Source organism: Ptychodera flava, chromosome 1 (assembly GCF_041260155.1).
Source record: "Ptychodera flava strain L36383 chromosome 1, AS_Pfla_20210202, whole genome shotgun sequence".
Taxonomy (NCBI): domain Eukaryota; kingdom Metazoa; phylum Hemichordata; class Enteropneusta; family Ptychoderidae; genus Ptychodera; species Ptychodera flava.
In genome coordinates, this window is record NC_091928.1 from 20,773,816 (window position 1) to 20,792,271 (window position 18,456).

At 39.3% G+C, this 18,456-nt stretch overlaps 1 protein-coding gene and 2 long non-coding RNA genes across 5 annotated transcripts in view; 1 reads left to right on the forward strand and 2 right to left on the reverse strand.

Annotated features, from left to right (window-relative positions):
* The window catches only part of LOC139132619 (transient receptor potential cation channel subfamily M member 5-like), a 95,662-nt gene that overhangs the window by 22,586 nt on the left and 54,620 nt on the right, over positions 1 to 18,456 (forward strand). The gene's annotated exons all lie outside the window — the stretch shown is intronic.
* Positions 1,678 to 2,927, reverse strand: LOC139134011 (uncharacterized). The gene is made up of 2 exons (XR_011552696.1): positions 2,764 to 2,927; positions 1,678 to 1,899 (listed from the first exon to the last, which is right to left on the reverse strand). It is a non-coding gene; the product is annotated as an uncharacterized lncRNA (long non-coding RNA).
* On the reverse strand, positions 5,987 to 7,233 carry LOC139132609 (uncharacterized). The gene is made up of 2 exons (XR_011552375.1): positions 7,097 to 7,233; positions 5,987 to 6,209 (listed from the first exon to the last, which is right to left on the reverse strand). It is a non-coding gene; the product is annotated as an uncharacterized lncRNA (long non-coding RNA).

Below are 18,456 nucleotides of genomic sequence, written 5' to 3' on the forward strand. Positions count from 1 at the left end.
GATTTCTTAGGTCCCTTGAAACCGACCGCTCAAGGCAATAAATATGTTTTATTGTTCACTGAGTATTTGACTAAGTTTAGCTTGGCCTTTGCAACGCACGATATGAAGGCTGTAATATTGTAATGTGCTTATGTGAACAACCCTCTGGAAACCCTCATATAGTTTCACAATCTATGCCAAAATATACAAGTGACACCATTGCCCAGGTTCAGTCTACGGCGACAGTTACGATTGCCCAGGTTCAGTCTACGGCGAGAGTTACTACACAGTGTATTTAGATTAATTTTGGCCTGTTTTAATTATTTAAATTTATTCACATATGGTTTAATATTTTAATTTATTAATATTTGCAAATTTTAGATCGTAATTCATTCATCACCAGAATAAAGGTTACCTTTGCATGCTTTCCGTGAAGTGCTTCCTACGCCCCTGCTCTCCTTTGCGATAACCGCATGTACACCAAAAACTGACTAGCTCAGAGTACTATGCATTATTATACATCTACCATCGAGAACAATAGAATTTTGCGTGCGCTAAAAAAGCCGTACGGAACGCCCGTTCCGTAACACGTACGGTTCAAGGCAAACCATCCCCTGCAGCTGTATCTGCGCGTTCACTGTTGAACGGTTTAAAGGGACTCATTGGACGAGTGCCAGAACATGTCTCGCGTGCTCTGTACGTACGTGTGTAGTGCACACACACTATCCAGAACTTGCAGAAGCGCGTCTGAGATATAGCGTTCCACACTTGTGCTATAAATCAGAAGAAAAATTGTTGACATTGTACGAAAACGGTCATTACTCTGACAATTTGATGCCCCAGTCACGAATGTAAGATGTATAATAATAAGGTTATTACGAAAGTAAGATGTCCATGCGACAGATATTATAATTTTGTTCAGATTTACAGTTAAATGACTTCAGAGAATGAAATCATGCAGCGAACCATTTTTATCTCCAGAATATTTCTGAACACTGAAACTGCTTTATGACGGGACGGATACTTATGAAAATTAACTGACCCCCCCCCCCCCGAGCTGTTTGAAAAATACATGACCTCCCCCCTTGCAGTTTTGAAATTTAAGGTGACCCCCCCTTGATTTTGCCGGCCAGCCCCCGGCCGTAATAACTGAACGCTCCCTAAATACGAAAATAACATGTTGAGTCTTCTTCTGTTTTCCCATGGTTTTTCTGTTAGAGTTCTTGTATTTGTTTAGATAAGTTCTAGCAAACATTCTGCCGTTCGCACGCCACGGTACCTCCAAACAGGTAGCGAGCGCGTGACGTGCGTGACAGCGATGTCGCGCGCAACATTGATGACATGGCAACTCTCAGTGTAAACAAACAAAATGACGGCCCCATTCCGTGCCGCGGCACGAAGATCGCTCGGGGTCGAAATCAGGAGAGATACAAAGCCCCGGCGGTGGCAGTCTCTTGACGGTGGGTACCCACGCTCGTTAGCAGAGTTTGAAATGTACCCCTTTTCCCAGAATTTTTCTCTGAAAACACCCCCTTTTTTGAGAAAATCTGGGAGAAAGTCACTGCGAAAACACCCCCTTTTTTCCGATATCTGTGAGATTTTACCTAAATGTTTGCCAAGACATTTGAATACATTATTTACCAATTTCAAAGCAAGTGTGCTGACTCTTGGTGAAAAAGGAACACATAATACACTAGCTTAGCATGGGTTGACTTTGTGTTTGATGTGCACAGTAACAGACTGCCTTGTTCAATGTATGCTTAGTAACATAATGAAAACTTGAAATACAGTGATCGTTCAATGTTTTGTCTTCACCATATGTTCATCAGTCACACTCATATACAATCACTTTTCTGATCCATTTTGATCTTGTATCAGTTGATGGCTCTTGAGCTATTAGACATCATCCGTCATCTGTAGCTGCAAAAACAAAAAAAAAATCCTTTTGAAGAAAAATCACTTGTAGCTAAGGGAAATTTGCCACCAGCAACAACCATTTCTTTCACTGAATTTCAGCAAAGATTGGATAAATAGTACTCTCCTGCTTTCAGGTAACTATCTATCTAATACTACAATCTCAACTGTTAATACAACTATATGTACTACAAAACACTACATGTAAATGTCAGTACAATAAACCGGGTACAATCTACTGAATAACAGTTAATTCAACTAGAAATACTTCTAGTACAAACACCACATGCAACTTTTATTACAATAACCTGAACAGATAATCTACCAAATAAATGACAACCAACTTAACGAGAAATACTACAACTACATAACACCTCATGCAAGTGTTAGTACAATCTATAAAATGACAACTGATTCAACTAGAAATAACAGTAGGCATTATCATGTTGATTCGCTGACTTGAGTTGACCAGCGATGCCTTACAACTTGTAAGCTAGTAGCTATGGACCAAGCTGTGATATCGCAGTGGTGTTGTGGCGTCTATCGAACGCGCTCGGGTCAAGGGTCATCGCCACAGACCTTGGCCCAAGCGCATTCGATAGACGCCAAAGAGCACAGCTAGCTACATTTTTGCTGCGGATCCGTAGCCCTACCACTCCCTTTGCTGGTTGTGTTGGGGGAGTCCCCCCAACACAACCAGCAAAGAGTAGTTACAATCACCTTCACGATGTGATGTACGGTTCTCCCGGGACGGTTCTGGAGTACCCCCAACACAACCAGCAAAGAGAGTGGTAGGGCTACGGATCCACAACAATTGAAGCTGTACATTTATTAATTTATGCGTTTCGCTAAGTTTTTGAAAAGACTTACTTGACTCGGAGAACTCACTTTCCAACATTTGATTCACTTCTGGACTCACTGTGTGTACTCCAGGTACACATCCACAATAACCGCATCTCAAACTGTCATTTTCACTGACAAATTCCATGCAATTTCTGCACAGGTTTTGCATCTCCCGCGAAGAACACCTCTATACCACCGACCGCCATATTGCTAGTCATACAGGAAGTTGTTGTTGGATGTTGAATTAGCTATCTCTCCCCCCCCCCCCCGGTAATACAGCGTATCATTCATAAAACACAAGAACAAAGTTAACCATCACAGGGACGGTCACTGGATTTCTAAACAGCCAGAACATACTAAATTTTAATCGAACTGATTTGAGGGGTGGGCACGTAGTACGATCACCTTCACGATGTGATGTACGGTTCTCCCGGGACGGTTCTGGATCATGGCTTTGGGGACCGCGGCTGGGTTTTACTCTCTCGAGTGAGAAAGCGTCTTGGGAGAAGAACCAGACCTATTCTCGGAGGGTGATCTGAAAAGTGCCCCTTTTTCTCGATTTCACGGACCTAGATGTCTCCGTGATTTCCGACTAAATCACCCCCTTTTCCATGAAATTTCTAACGAGCGTGCGTACCCGGCTGCTCCGAGACTGCCACCACCGGGTACAAAGCAGAAGACAGTTTTTGATCGGTTAGAATTGTAACAGCATATTAGTTCCCCCTGTATGACGATTTTTGAATCGCGGTGTCTCTCTTCTCGGAGTTCATTGAGATATGGAAGACTTGCGGCGATGTCGTGCATGGTGTTGACTTCTTCGGATGATGAATGAAGCCTGTTCACACAAATATTTCGATATTTATGCGCAAGGCGTTATAAAGTAAATCCTCAAAATTTAAGAGTTTCGTACTATTAGTAAAACTCTTGGCATGGATATATGATAAATCATTTATTTAAGCAATAATGTACCCCCTCCCGGCCCCTAATGGACGAAAGCAAACTTTGCACGCCATAATTTAAGAGGCGAAGCCAACTACATTATTGAGTGCAAAGTTTGCTATTATTTTATAGTTTTGAAATGCAAGTGAATTTGTAGATGTAGAAAACGCATAAAAAGGAAATTTAAACTGAGCCAGGGAGCGTCGTCCGGCAATATCGGCCCTGAATCTGTATTCTGTATATATTTACACTGCACTGCACTGAACAGGCACGTTCAACACTAGACTCTCCACAGTCGCTATGCCTTGTTTTGTGCGCACCTAAAGTGGGCCTGCATTCGAAGGCTACGCTGTGCAGCTGTGAGCACGCGCTGCCAGACACAGCGACTGTCAGTTCTTGCAAGGTTATGAATATTCATAAGGATAGTGACGTCAAAAGAAACACCTATCTAACTGGGCTTAGTGAATATTATACTAGTAGTTAGTAGACCTATATACGCGGTATGTTTTTATTTGTCATTTTACATTTTATTTGGCTATAGTACTTGTCATTTGTTTTTGATTGACGGATGCGTAGAGTCCTATAAAGTACCCGGATCAGGCAGAAATCCGACCGGTCTTGCAAGAACGTCCAGACCCTGGGATCCGCGTCGCGTCTCTGAAGGGTGCGCGCGTGTTCCAACAGGGAAGAACGCGAATCGCAGGGTCTCTGCCAGACTTGTTCAACACAAAAAATGAGCAGCACTTTAACGGTTCAATATGGAAATAAAAAACTATGCATTTTCGAAGAAAATGAAAAGGAATTGCATCCCTACCGTCGATATCGAACTTGACACATCACCTTTAAATATCACGCCATTCAAAAAGCCGACACGGTGAAGTGCCAGACATAAAGAAAACGGAATGTTCATGCGTCGATATCAGCATGATCAGCGAGCTGCATGGTATCAGTTGATCAATAAGATCATTATTATGTCGCTAGTAGTACACCATTCAATTGCAAACGATATCAACAGAGTTCAAAAATGTTATTCAAATGTTCATTACGGGAAGGCTCCATTAACTTAGGAATACCCTACTTCCCCATGAGGATCAATTTCACAGACCTGCCTTTCCTACAATGGCACTACAATAGCACCAGCTGGATTAGATAAACATAACGATGGAACATTCACACCTTGGGGATTAAAAGTCTTCTGTTTGTCAAGGACAAGGACTCGGGTTTCAGGTACCATGTAAATTAATGAAGTCTTCCCCTAATGTTAAATTTTATTAATAATTGTGTCTATAAATTTAATTTTCGATGGCTTCTTGAGAAGAGCTATTTTAGGGACCGAGCACAATTAACGGCAGGGGGGGCCCGAAGAGAAAATGGGGGAGGGGCCATGAAAAAAAATGAGTGTTCTTGGGGTGGCCATGAAAATTCCAGGGAAGGTAAGGGGTGGGCCACCAAAATTTTTTACACCATGGCAGACAGAGAATAATTTTCAGCATTTTCATTCCTTGTTGAAGCTGGAGTTCCTTGTTAAACTTCTTGTAGCATGATGAAATACCAAGTCTTCAACCTCACAATGCAGTTGTTATGTGTAAAATGAGCAATATTATTATTGAAAATTGACTTCATTTGTCAACAGCAATAATTGTTGGTAATGATACAGAGGCTCGGTTGAAACTGGTTATTTCATCATGCTATAGGAAATTAATCCTTATAGAACAGGAATGCCTGTCAGTACCATGTGAAATTAGTATTCACATGGCTAGTTGGCATGGCGTAATGCATGTGCATAGGGAATAGGCAGTCAGGAAGTCCACATTTATTTCAGAAGCACGTGGGTAACATGTGTATAGGCCGAAATATTTAAATGAGCTAGCCATTCACATACATGTGAACGAATGGTTATTCTGAATCCACTCACATGTATGTGAACGAAGGTTATTTTGAATGCATATATGAATGACAGGGTCATCCTGGCAGAAAAAGAGCACCATGAAAAGTACTGATTTGAAACCCGATTTTACTTATTTTGATGTTGCCGTTATGAATTTGGTAAACATTGTTACATTTGCATGTTTGCAAGGTGTAAGCAAACATCAAATAAGTGAAATCAAATTCCAGTAAAATCAAGTACTTTTACACAGCCTCTTCGGTGAATTATATGATACAATTGGTTGGAGATGTAATTTAACCATATTTGGCCTAAAACTAAGACAGGCCAAACAGAGTTAAAAGCAACTCTGACTCACCTGAACACAGCAAACACAAGCAGACTCACCTTTCCAAACGTTCAAAATAAAAGCACAAAACATATCCGTAAGTCTGATGACCAATTTAATAAATTTTTGGCTTCAACAAATTTCATAGACACAGTGAAAAGTGATTTAGTCAAAGATTAGTTTTTAAAAGAGTTCATTTAACTCTGGCCAAGTCTCGTCTTTCATGTCCTATTTTGTTTTGAAATTTGACATTGAAGACTTCTTTACGTAAGTCATGATTATTCTTGCCAAATTTCTCTTGGGCCTTGGCTGACATGCACACTGAAATGAAACAGAAAGAAGAGAATGAACTTAGCAACATTTATTAAGACAACAACTTTACAATAAAGTTTCAGAAAATGTGTGTAATTTGTTACATACACATAGAGGAATTTTTTACATACATCTTTGCGAGTGCAAAATTAATACATTGAAAGTGTAACATATATGTCTAGAAATGTATTGGGCTTGTGTACGTTGTATTGACTTGACTAGTTGCCACAGCCACTATTCTGATTAATTTATGTACATCTTTACAAAGTGAGGGCATCACAATTCATAATTTGAATCAATACAAGAAAGTATGTTAATACATGAGGCAAACAAGTTATTGAACTCATTAAAAATTACAGCTGCTGTCCCTTGAAAATTAAGACGTATCACATTTCTAAATATTTTTTCTGTCTTTCAATACAAGGCTTCTTACCTGGCAATATCATATTAACAATGGTTTTTAAAGTAACCATGGACAAAAGAAGTAAAAAATGCAAGTAAGACCGGGTGGTACAAACAATCATAAGTTTACATAGCCATGTTCATCCTACGATCTACCGGTAGTTTGGTTTTCTTTAATATTTTCATTTCGCCTATTTTTTTATAGCAGTGTTTTTGCACTGAGTGAGACCATGGACGCAAACTAAGCTTTATAGGCGTTGTTCAAGCCCAGCTTTGTTTTGCGTTAATCAATGGCCACACTGTACACCTCCCTCCGCCCTGTCCAGGTATACAGATACGTACTTTCTTTTCATCCCTAAAGCTCAGATTAAAAATGCCGGGCCATATACAAAACCAAGCTTCCCAGGAAAACATCAATGTGCAGAGAAAAGCCTCTCTATAAGGCATACTAATTTCGTAATTGCCCTTTATAAATATGCATTTCAAATACTTACCGGATGAATGGAAAATTATCGTCCACGACGACTTGCTATCTCGGTCACTGCATCTAACACTGTCGCGGGGAAATACACTTTACCTTCATGCCAACTGAAACATTACCACTTACACCTAACTCACTTGCTGTTTTGACTCAAAATGTGTCGTCACTGGGGGAAGAAATGACCGAGAAATCAGCCATAATTCGTAAGATTCAGCTGGTCTGAACAGCCATTACTTCAAAAAAATCTGCGCAATCTCATTTGAGAGATGCAATGTGATCGTGTGGGAACACAAAGCATTGGTCAAATTCGAAAGGTCAAGGGTCGTGATCGTCGCAAAATTTTGACATTTCAAGTACGCGTAAACTGTTCTTTAGATTTTTCTAATAAGCAAAATTGACTTTATATGAATAGATCAGTTAAAATACGGACGTCCAACACACTAAGTGAACCCTGTTGCAATTCTGATCAGCCTCGTTAAATCCAAGCATACTCATTTACGGGACCCTTACGTTCATACCCTGTTGCGTCTCGTCCACTCTTCCAACACAACTCTTTCCAAAGTCACGACATTATACATCGTCAGAACCGTTAGTCCATCCGGCTCGACTTTTGAACGGTTTGGGGATGAACAGTACCTGTACTGCGTTTCCATTAAGTTATATGTAAGTTGTAATCGCGAAAGTTTTACAATGGCAGATGCAGAACCGTCGCAAGTGTGTTCGTCGTTGTGTGATGATCTGACGTACATGTACATGACTGCACATCATAGCCAGTTGCTGACGGACGTACGCGAAAACGTGGACCGTATGAGAAAAATTTAATGACAGATCCAACCATATTACGTCTGGAAATGTGAGTACCTTTCAATAGAATGCAGGTTCCGATCATATGGAATATTTAGCGGTGAACATGTGTTTATTATTGCACATTTTGAAAATAAAAATAAACGATGTTTAAATTTGATCTGTGCTGATTTAATTTAGAGGCTGCTCACAGACGTTTGCAGCCATCTGCATGACTTCCCTCTTGTCATATTCATTGATTATACTGAAAATCCCTGGTCTCGTTTTTTGAATGGAGATGAATGAAACCAATGCTAATTATATTTAAGGATAGGCTGTAACTTCATAATTTTGGCAGAAATTGTGTTCTTCGTACATCGACTACAGGTTTTTTCTCTTTTTCAAAGTCATGTTAGCCAGTATTGCTAATGTTATTCTATTTCTAAAACACGTTCAAATATCCAGTCTTCACAACCTGTATTATGTACAGTCAGCATTGTTATTGTTGGTAAACACATTTTGGTCTGGACTAAACTTCAATTGAACACAATAACAGTGAACTTTATAATATACATGCACACAAATGTATGTTGGTTGTATTGATAATATCAACGAGCTAATTCAACTTAAATTTGTGAACCAATGAAGTAAGTGCAGTTGATACATAACAAAAATATTAACAAAATCAAAAAATTACAGCTTTATACTGTCACTTTAAAATGGCAAACCGTTGCTTCTGTAGCCACTAAATATTTAAGTCTATGAACAATTTAACTGGTAAATGTGACCCATGTGGCATTTCTATAGTGCAAACATGAGTAATTTCACCTGAAAAACTTAACCCAAGTAAAATCAACTCTACACATGAGTGCCGCCTAATTTATTTAAATTAAATAGACAATAGGATGTGAAAACATGAGAATTGACAACAAGTCAGTCCTTGGAGTTTATTAATGCATGTCTAAATTTTTACCGCCACATGTGTAAGCTACCATTCAAGCCATTGACAATCTTCCCTTCTATCATGAATTCAATAGGACTGCTAATGAATGGTTACTTAACATGGCTGAGTCTGATTTCACATTCATAGCCAGTGATGAATGTAAAATTTAAACATGTCATATTTCCAATACTGGCATGTGGCAGGTTGGACTGCTATGGACTGCCTAGTTTTCCTCAAATAACCATTCAACCTGTTCCACACAGGAATGTGGACTGGCTAATAGGCAGTTCAGAACTAGAATACGTAGTGGACACACAGGAAAAAATACTGAAAAAAAGGAGGAAAAATGGCATTAATGGGTCTTTTATAGTTAGCCCATGAAGGACTATTCCAATGGCAGACTGTCATTACAGTGGAGTAACATTGAATATCTTGGGTAGTCATAGAAAGGCAGACACTGGGTTGTGGAAAGTGCATTGAAATCACAACGGTCATGTTATACATTTTTCCCCAACATCTGAAAACATCATACAGATACTCAGTTGAAGTAAAGTTATTTTATTTGTTTATTATTATATATTTATTTGTTTATTATTTATTTCAAGAATGCAAGAATGTTGTTTTCACTAAAGCATATATTAAAAGTTATAAGGATTATATATATGTGTACAACTTTGTACCTATGTGTTATGTAGGTCATTTACCCCACACTCATCATGACCTGAGTTCAATTAGTCTAGAACATTCTCAAGGTCACTGCCCTTAATGACCTCACAACCTTGAATTCAATTAGTCATGTTTGGAATGTTCTGGAAAGTTGATTAGTTGTGTAAGAGAGATAATTTTAGAACAGTAATTAGCATGTCAATAAAAGTTCTAGATTGTTCTTATATGCCTTTATAAAAGGGACGTGCACTGCTTCCAGTCAGACTTTTGGGATCGTGTCTCTTGTGTGTTACTAAACTCCAGCAGTAGTCATTCTCAAGACTTTTCAAGACCTTCACTGCCAACGCTGGATTTATACTGTGGACTTTGTGCAAATTCAAGCCTGCAAGCCAAAGGACTGTTCATTCATCCGACTGACTGTTACAACTCTGAGACTGGAGCTTTGCCGTCCCAGCTGAGATAAGTAGTCTGTACACTTTAAAGCTTGTATCCTATCCCTAACTTAGCAATTAGTTTTATTTTCGTAATAAATTTTGTTTAAACGTTAACTGCTGAGTTCACCCTTTTGTTCGTTTTCTCTGCACGTAACAAATTGGGGGCTCGTCCGGGAGACGAATATTTTGAGCCGTTTGACAACATTTTGCCAGCCTTTTCAAAACTACTGTACACTGTGAACTCAGCCAAATCCAATCATGGCGGAATTTAAACCAGACGAATTTATGGATGACCTTGATCAGGACACATTTAATTCCCTCAGAAAAGACAACCTCATAGCACTGGCAAATTTCCTTAAAGTAGAAGTTAAAAGATCTATGCGCAAGAGGGAAATACAGTACCGTATTGCCAAACATCTAGTTGATTTAGGCCAATTTGAGGAATCCACCCTGAAAGATTATGAGCCCAAGTCTACCTCTGAACTCAGAAAATTAGAATTAGAAATGCAGACAAATTTGGAGATCAAGAAACTAGAATTACAAATGAGAGAAAGAGAATTACAATGGAAAAAGAGAGACAGGCAGATTTGGAGCTTAAGAAATTGGAATTAGAAAAGGAAATGAAAGAAAAAGAATTGCAAATGGAAGAAAGACAGAAAGAAAAAAGAAAGGCAGGAAAGATTAGAAATGGAAGAAAGACAGAGAGAAAAGAATTGCGATTAGAAGAACAGCGATTACAGGTAGAAATAAAACGTTTAGAGCTTGGACAGTCAGGAAAATTCTTCCCTTCGGACAAGTTTGACATCACTAAGCATTTCAGGTTAGTTCCCCCTTTCCAAGAAAAGGATGTTGACAAATATTTTCTCCATTTTGAGAAAATTGCTCAGAGTCTGAATTGGCCTAAGGAGTCCTGGTCTATGCTTTTGCAGAGTGCTTTGGTGGGTAAAGCCAGAGAAATTTACATTCAGTTGTCAGTAGAGCAGGCTTCAAATTATGATTCTGTGAAGGAATTAATTCTCAAGGCTATGAGTTGGTGCCTGAAGCTTACCGTCAGAAATTTAGGGATTGTGAGAAGGTGAAGGATCAAACTTATGTTGAATTTGCTCGAACAAAAGAACAACTGTTTGATCGTTGGTGTTCTTCGGAAAAGGTCAGTCAGAATTATGACAAATTACGACAGCTTGTTTTGATTGAAGAATTTAAAAGGTGCATCCGGAGTGACATCAAGACATTTATCAATGAACAAAAGGCAGATACATTGGAGGTTGCTGCACGTTTGGCCGATGATTATTCATTGACCCACAAATCTTCATTTCTCAGCAAACCATCCCAGTCCTTTTCATACAGAAACAATGCAGGTAAATTTAACTCCTCCTTTTCATCCAAGAATTTTTCAAAGGAGAGTAGGAAATCAAATGACAACAGTTCACAAAATTCAAGTAACACTTCCACATCATCAGATCCCAAGTCTCAATCTCTTTCTGACAAACAGTTCGGTACACTTTCTTGTAATTATTGCAAGAAAGACGGCCATTTAATGTCAGAGTGTTTCAAATTGAGAAGAAAACGTGAAGGTCAAAGTGGTCAAAGTGGATCTAAGCCACCGGCTTTATTTCTTCATCAACTCAATTAGAGTCTAATAATGTGTGCAACACATTTTCTGAGGTTAAACCCCTCTTATCCCCAATTAATGAGGTCAAGGTCAATTCTTCTCAAGATAGCATTATGGGTATTTTCGAACCATTTATTCATGATGGTTTTATATCACTTTCTAGTGATTTTTCTTCCGCTACCCCTGTCAAAATTTTAAGAGATACGGGGCTTCCCAGTCTCTTTTGTTGGCAGATACCCTGCCGTTTTCTGAAAAGTCATTTTCAGGTTCTAAAGTTCTTATTAAGGGGGTAGATTGTAATGACTACATTCCTGTTCCTCTCCATAATGTCTATTTGTCTTCGGACTTTGTTTCTGGACCTGTGGCTTTAGGTGTTAGGCCTTTTTTGCCTTTTGAAGGGATTCACCTTCTTCTTGGAAACGACCTTGCTGGGGACAAGGTCATTACTAATCCACTTGTGACTGATAATCCTAGTTTAGATCAGGATCCAGAGCCAATTGAACAAGAGATACCCGATTTATTTCCTTCATGTGCCATTACTCGAGCCATGTCAAGAAAACTTCCGAGAATCAAAATACTCTCAAAATAATGTCACAGATGCTGACTTAAATGACACCTTTCTCAGTCAGGTGTTTGACACGGATCATTCCGTTATCCCTCGTGGATTTGAAACTTCCAGTAAAACTTCTGCTGACCAAAGTCAGACATTTTCTAGATCAAATCTCATTGCAGAACAACACAAAGACCCAGATATTTTGTCTTTGTTTGACAGGGTAGATGATGAAGGTAAAACTTCAGATAGCTCTGTTTCCTATTATACAAAGTCTGGTATTCTCATGCGTAAATGGAGACCTCCAGATGTTTTGGTTGATGACGATTGGGCTATAAAACATCAAATTGTCGTTCCAAAGCCCTACCGTGCTGAAATATTGCGCCTGGCCCATGAAACCCCCTGGGCTGGTCACTTAGGAGTCAGGAAAACTTATCATAAAATTCTCAGTCACTTTTATTGGCCTAATCTCAGGCAGGATGTAGCACATTTCTGTAAAACTTGTCACACATGTCAAATGGTAGGAAAGCCAAATCAGACCATTCCAAAGGCCCCTTTACAGCCAATTCCTGCATTTCAAGAACCATTTAGTAGGATACAATACTATAGACTGTGTTGGGCCCCTACCAAAAACAAGATCAGGAAATGAGTACATGCTGACAATAATGTGTACATCAACTCGGTTCCCAGAAGCCATACCACTGAGAAATATAAAGACAAAGATTATAGTGAAAGCTTTAGTCAAATTTTTCACTTTATTTGGCCTCCCTAAATGTGTCCAGTCCGATCAAGGCTCCAACTTTATGTCTGGTATTTTTCAACAAGTAATGGATCAGCTAGGCATTAAACAGTACAGGTCATCCGCCTATCATCCAGAAAGCCAGGGTGCTCTTGAGCGATTTCATCAAACTTTGAAAAACATGATTAGGACCTACTGTTTTGACACAGAGAAACAGTGGGATGAAGGAATTCATTTTTTGCTCTTTGCTGTTAGAGAGTCAATTCAAGAGTCTCTTGGTTTTAGCCCATTTGAGCTTGTATTTGGACATACAGTCCGTGGCCCACTTAAGCTCGTTAAAGAGAAATTCCTGTCTGACGACGATGATTGTCTGAATATTTTGCAATATGTGTCAGATTTTCGTACAAAACTCTCTAAAGCATGTGAATTAGCCAGAGAAAATCTTGAGTCATCTCAGCAGTCAATGAAAACCAAATATGATAAAAACACCTCAAAACGGAAGTTTGAACCAGGTCAAAAAGTTCTTGTTCTACTTCCGGTTCCTGGCAAACCACTCCATGCTCGTTACTTTGGGCCATACCTAATTGATAAGAAATTGAGTGATTTAAATTACATCATAATAACACCTGACAGGCGAAAACAAAACAGCTATGTCACATAAATATGCTTAAGCCATATTTGGATAGGGATAATCCTACTATAACTCAGCCTGTCAGTACAGTCAGTTCTGACCATTATGAAGATAGTGATACTGAAACTGACTTGAGTGAAAATACTCTAAACTCAAAGCTGGGACGGCAAAGCTCCAGTCTCAGAGTTGTAACAGTCAGTCGGATGAATGAACAGTCCTTTGGCTTGCAGGCTTGAATTTGCACAAAGTCACAGTATAAATCCAGCGTTGGCAGTGAAGGTCTTGAAAAGTCTTGAGAATGACTACTGCTGGAGTTTAGTAACACACAAGAGACACGATCCCAAAAGTCTGACTGGAAGCAGTGCACGTCCCTTTTATAAAGGCATATAAGAACAATCTAGAACTTTTATTGACATGCTAATTACTGTTCTAAAATTATCTCTCTTACACAACTAATCAACTTTCCAGAACATTCCAAACATGACTAATTGAATTCAAGGTTGTGAGGTCATTAAGGGCAGTGACCTTGAGAATGTTCTAGACTAATTGAACTCAGGTCATGATGAGTGTGGGGTAAATGACCTACATAACACACCCCCTCTTCAAAAAAAAAGAAAGATTTTTCTTTGAAAAATTTTCTTTTTTTTTGAAGAGGGGGTGTGTTATGTAGGTCATTTACCCCACACTCATCATGACCTGAGTTCAATTAGTCTAGAACATTCTCAAGGTCACTGCCCTTAATGACCTCACAACCTTGAATTCAATTAGTCATGTTTGGAATGTTCTGGAAAGTTGATTAGTTGTGTAAGAGAGATAATTTTAGAACAGTAATTAGCATGTCAATAAAAGTTCTAGATTGTTCTTATATGCCTTTATAAAAGGGACGTGCACTGCTTCCAGTCAGACTTTTGGGATCGTGTCTCTTGTGTGTTACTAAACTCCAGCAGTAGTCATTCTCAAGACTTTTCAAGACCTTCACTGCCAACGCTGGATTTATACTGTGGACTTTGTGCAAATTCAAGCCTGCAAGCCAAAGGACTGTTCATTCATCCGACTGACTGTTACAACTCTGAGACTGGAGCTTTGCCGTCCCAGCTGAGATAAGTAGTCTGTACACTTTAAAGCTTGTATCCTATCCCTAACTTAGCAATTAGTTTTATTTTCGTAATAAATTTTGTTTAAACGTTAACTGCTGAGTTCACCCTTTTGTTCGTTTTCTCTGCACGTAACAATATGTAATCTTTCTTTTTTGGGAGGGGGGGGGGCACAAAAATTTTGTTGCCGGTGATGGGGGGGCCACTAAAATTTTTGCTGGTGTTAGGGGGGGGGGGCCTGTAAAAATATACGCACCACATATTTTCTCTTCCGGCCCCCCCCTCCGTTAATTGTGCTCGTTCCCTTATTTCGGCGAGCGGGAGACGAGACGTAAACAGTGCTTGAAAGTTACAGTTGACAAACATACTGGAGGGTCTCTATCGCGATGTCGAGAACAAGGCAAGGTGAAACAAGGAGAAAAAACGATGAATAAAAGTTGTCTCCGATCACAGTCAGTGCATCAGAACTATGAGGCCGAGATGTTAGATCAACGGAGAGTCCACGGTCGTCATGATTGTTGGCAGCAGCTGACCTTAGACCGAGACTTTGAATGGCTCCGTAATAGTTTCCGTAGACACTTCCAGTCAAGGTTGATGACAGCTATCGTTTTTAGCCCGTTTATGGCTAGTTCGAGTAGCCTTTCACGCCTGCATCGTTTACTTGGCCACTGACATACATAATATGCCAATTTGTGTCAAAGCCAGTATCGTCTAGGAGTTTGCAAGTGTATTGAGTTCTGTTAATACATCAACGAAGCGAGTCATGCTGTAAACAACGTACAGTACTATGTAGTGATACAGTGCACTACATGTAGCGTATCGGACGGCTAACGGGGACTGCATGCTGAGCACGAGCCAGACAGAGCAGACGACGAGTGTATGCGGGAAGACGAAAAAAAATGATAAATCGTACAGTAAGATATTATATCGATATTGTGCACCATTATCAAGATTTATCATTTTGTGTATTACACCATATTTTCCCTCCTTTCAAATGCACAGTCCTTTTTTCGTTCCCCCCCCCCAAAAAAAAAATATTGTCATGCTCGCTGTGGGGGCGCAATGCTGAATAATCGGATACATTATCAGTAATAATCAGGGGGTTTGACGTCACAAAAATTCACTGGTATTGACTAAGCTATAATATAATACTCAATATCGCCTGTTCCTGGCGTCATATCAGCATTCGTGTGTCACACACTAGACGTCGTCTCGTGTCACACTCATGCTGATACGACACAGGAACAGGCAATATTGGGTATTATAATTATGCAATAAAGCAATAAAGCAATAAAGCACACCCAGCGATGGTAAGCTTATACCACGAGATTTTGACCAGTTCACGACAAGTATGCACGAGCGATAGCGAGTGCATATATGGAGTTAACTGGTCAAAATCGGGTGGTATACCGTTGCTGGGTGTGATTTATTGCTATTATATCATAACAGTATATTGAAATTCTGGCGAGGAACGACAAAACCAGCTTTTTGCTCAAGCTGAGAGCTCGCGCGTATGCCAGCCGTGGTATATCGCCAATATACCACGGTTCTTTTCGCGTCTCAACCAATCAGATCGCTGTATTTGCGCCATCAATATACTGGTATAATAACCTCTAATTATTGTAAGCAATATAGCTACTATATTTGTGATGTCAATTTACCAGCAGGTGAGGGGGATGGGGGGAGAAAGCTTCGCAGTATGTAATATGTCACATTAAGAAATCAAAGGTAATTTTTTTATGTCTCGACGACCTTCAATTATGAACGGTAATAATAATCGTGGTGGTAGTCTTGTTTGACTTGTACCAAGTACAAACAAAATGGTGGGTTTCTAATTTCCCCCAGGCTCTGCATATAAGGTAAATTGTTTTCCTATAGGTACGAGATAAAAAGACATTTTGGACAAAAAACTTTGAAATAATGGTATTAAAAAATAGGCACGAGACGATTGTAAACAACTGGCACCTAACGTTAGAAAATGACGAATGATTACATACATCACGATCATTACAAGAGTAGTATAAACCTTTGGAATATTATTTTTCTTGTTAAAGGGACATTATTTGTATCTTTTGACTTTTTTTCCCCATTTCTTCGATGACTTAAATCCCCGGTCAAATCGATGGGGGACCTAAATTGTGACTATGGACGGCTTCAAGGATATGTAAAACCACCTTCTTGCTCTTTACGGCAAGGTTCAATGTTGATAAGGGCGTCCGCGCGATTTGAACCAACCGCCATGATTGAACCCCTGCACATGACCAATATTACTACGCATAGTCAACCATCAAAGTACAGCTGGAACGTAAAAGGCCTGTGACCTACACACTAACTTCAGCACAACGGATATCGAGGAGCACACGGCGATAAACAAATGCACGTATCACAAACTACTGTCAAATAGTGAAACTAAGCAGGGCATTTGCTTGTAAGTTTGATTTTAGTATCGATGACACGGACTGTGAAACAAATAAAACCATAGACGCAATTGGGTCAATGGTAAAACTAAAACGATGTCAGATTGCTGTGGTGATAGTGAAAGAGGTACAAAGTAATGCATTTCCTGTGCATTTGATCGTTAGCAAATCTTCGTCAACTTTTAAGATTTTTAGGGCATTTTCTTGCCTTTACGTTGGTTCTTTTTACAAACATGACATGATCACTTGTTGAACCTGGAAACATCGCACTCAGACTGAACAGTGCACGGTGTGTAGCATCAGTGACATTGTGACACCGCGCCAGGCGAGTACTGTCATTGATACTGCTCGCCATTGGAGTCACCTCTCGACACACAAGATCTGTTTGAATGTTGTTATTCTCTGTGCATCATGTAATTATTTGTATCAGTTGAATCGCATTTCGAACCAAAAGTGAGTACATCGCAATGACAGTTGCCTAGACCCGATCGCTTACGGCCTCCGTGCCTCCGACCCACTCCCAAAAGTGGGCTTTAGGGAGCCTTCAGTAATTACACGGGGGGGGGGCGAGGGAATTGGGGGCGGGTCACTTTTTAGAAAACAGTTCAAGGGGGAGGGTCACTTTTGACAGAAGCTGAAATTATGGCCAAACTTTGATTGTCGATGTGATATTTCCTGAATAGGAAATCACCAACAAAATACGCACACACTTATAGACCGCCATGCATAGTGAATTGACATTTGGTGAGATTCCAAAATCAAATTTCTTACACAACCATAGACTTGTAACCACTCTAGTCTAATCAAGAACAATAATCTTAATAATCAAGCATACATAAATGCACAGAGTTATCTAATTTTGTATAGTTTCATCATAGTCCCCAGTGCATAGTGAATCGACATTTTGGTGAAATTCCGAAATCAAATTATTTGCACAACCATGGACTTGTAACCACTCTAGTCTTATCAAAAACAATAATGTGAATAATCAAGCATGCATAAATGCACAGATTTATCTAATTTTGTACTGAAAAAAAACTATTCATAGTTTCATCATAGACCCCAATGCTTAGTGTATTGAATGACATTTGGTGAAATTCCAAAATCAAATTTCTTACACAACCATAGACTTGTAACCACTCTAGTCTAATCAAGAAAATTAATATCAATAATCAAAAGTACACAAATGCAAAGATTTACCTATTTTTGTATTGGAAAAAGCTATTCATAATTTCATCATAAACACCATGGATAGTGAACCAACTTTTTAGGTGAAATTCAGAAATCAATTTCTTGTACACAAATGTTCATTTTACTTCCCTATTCAAGCAAAGTACATTTAAATACATTATCAAACATATATAAATACAGATATATAGCATGTTTGTCAATAATTTGCCTGATAGACTCCATGTATTATGATTTGATATTTCTGGATGAAGCACTAAATCAGCTAGATCTTGCCTTCTTATAGTTGCACAAAATATGGTGACCCTCCCTAAAA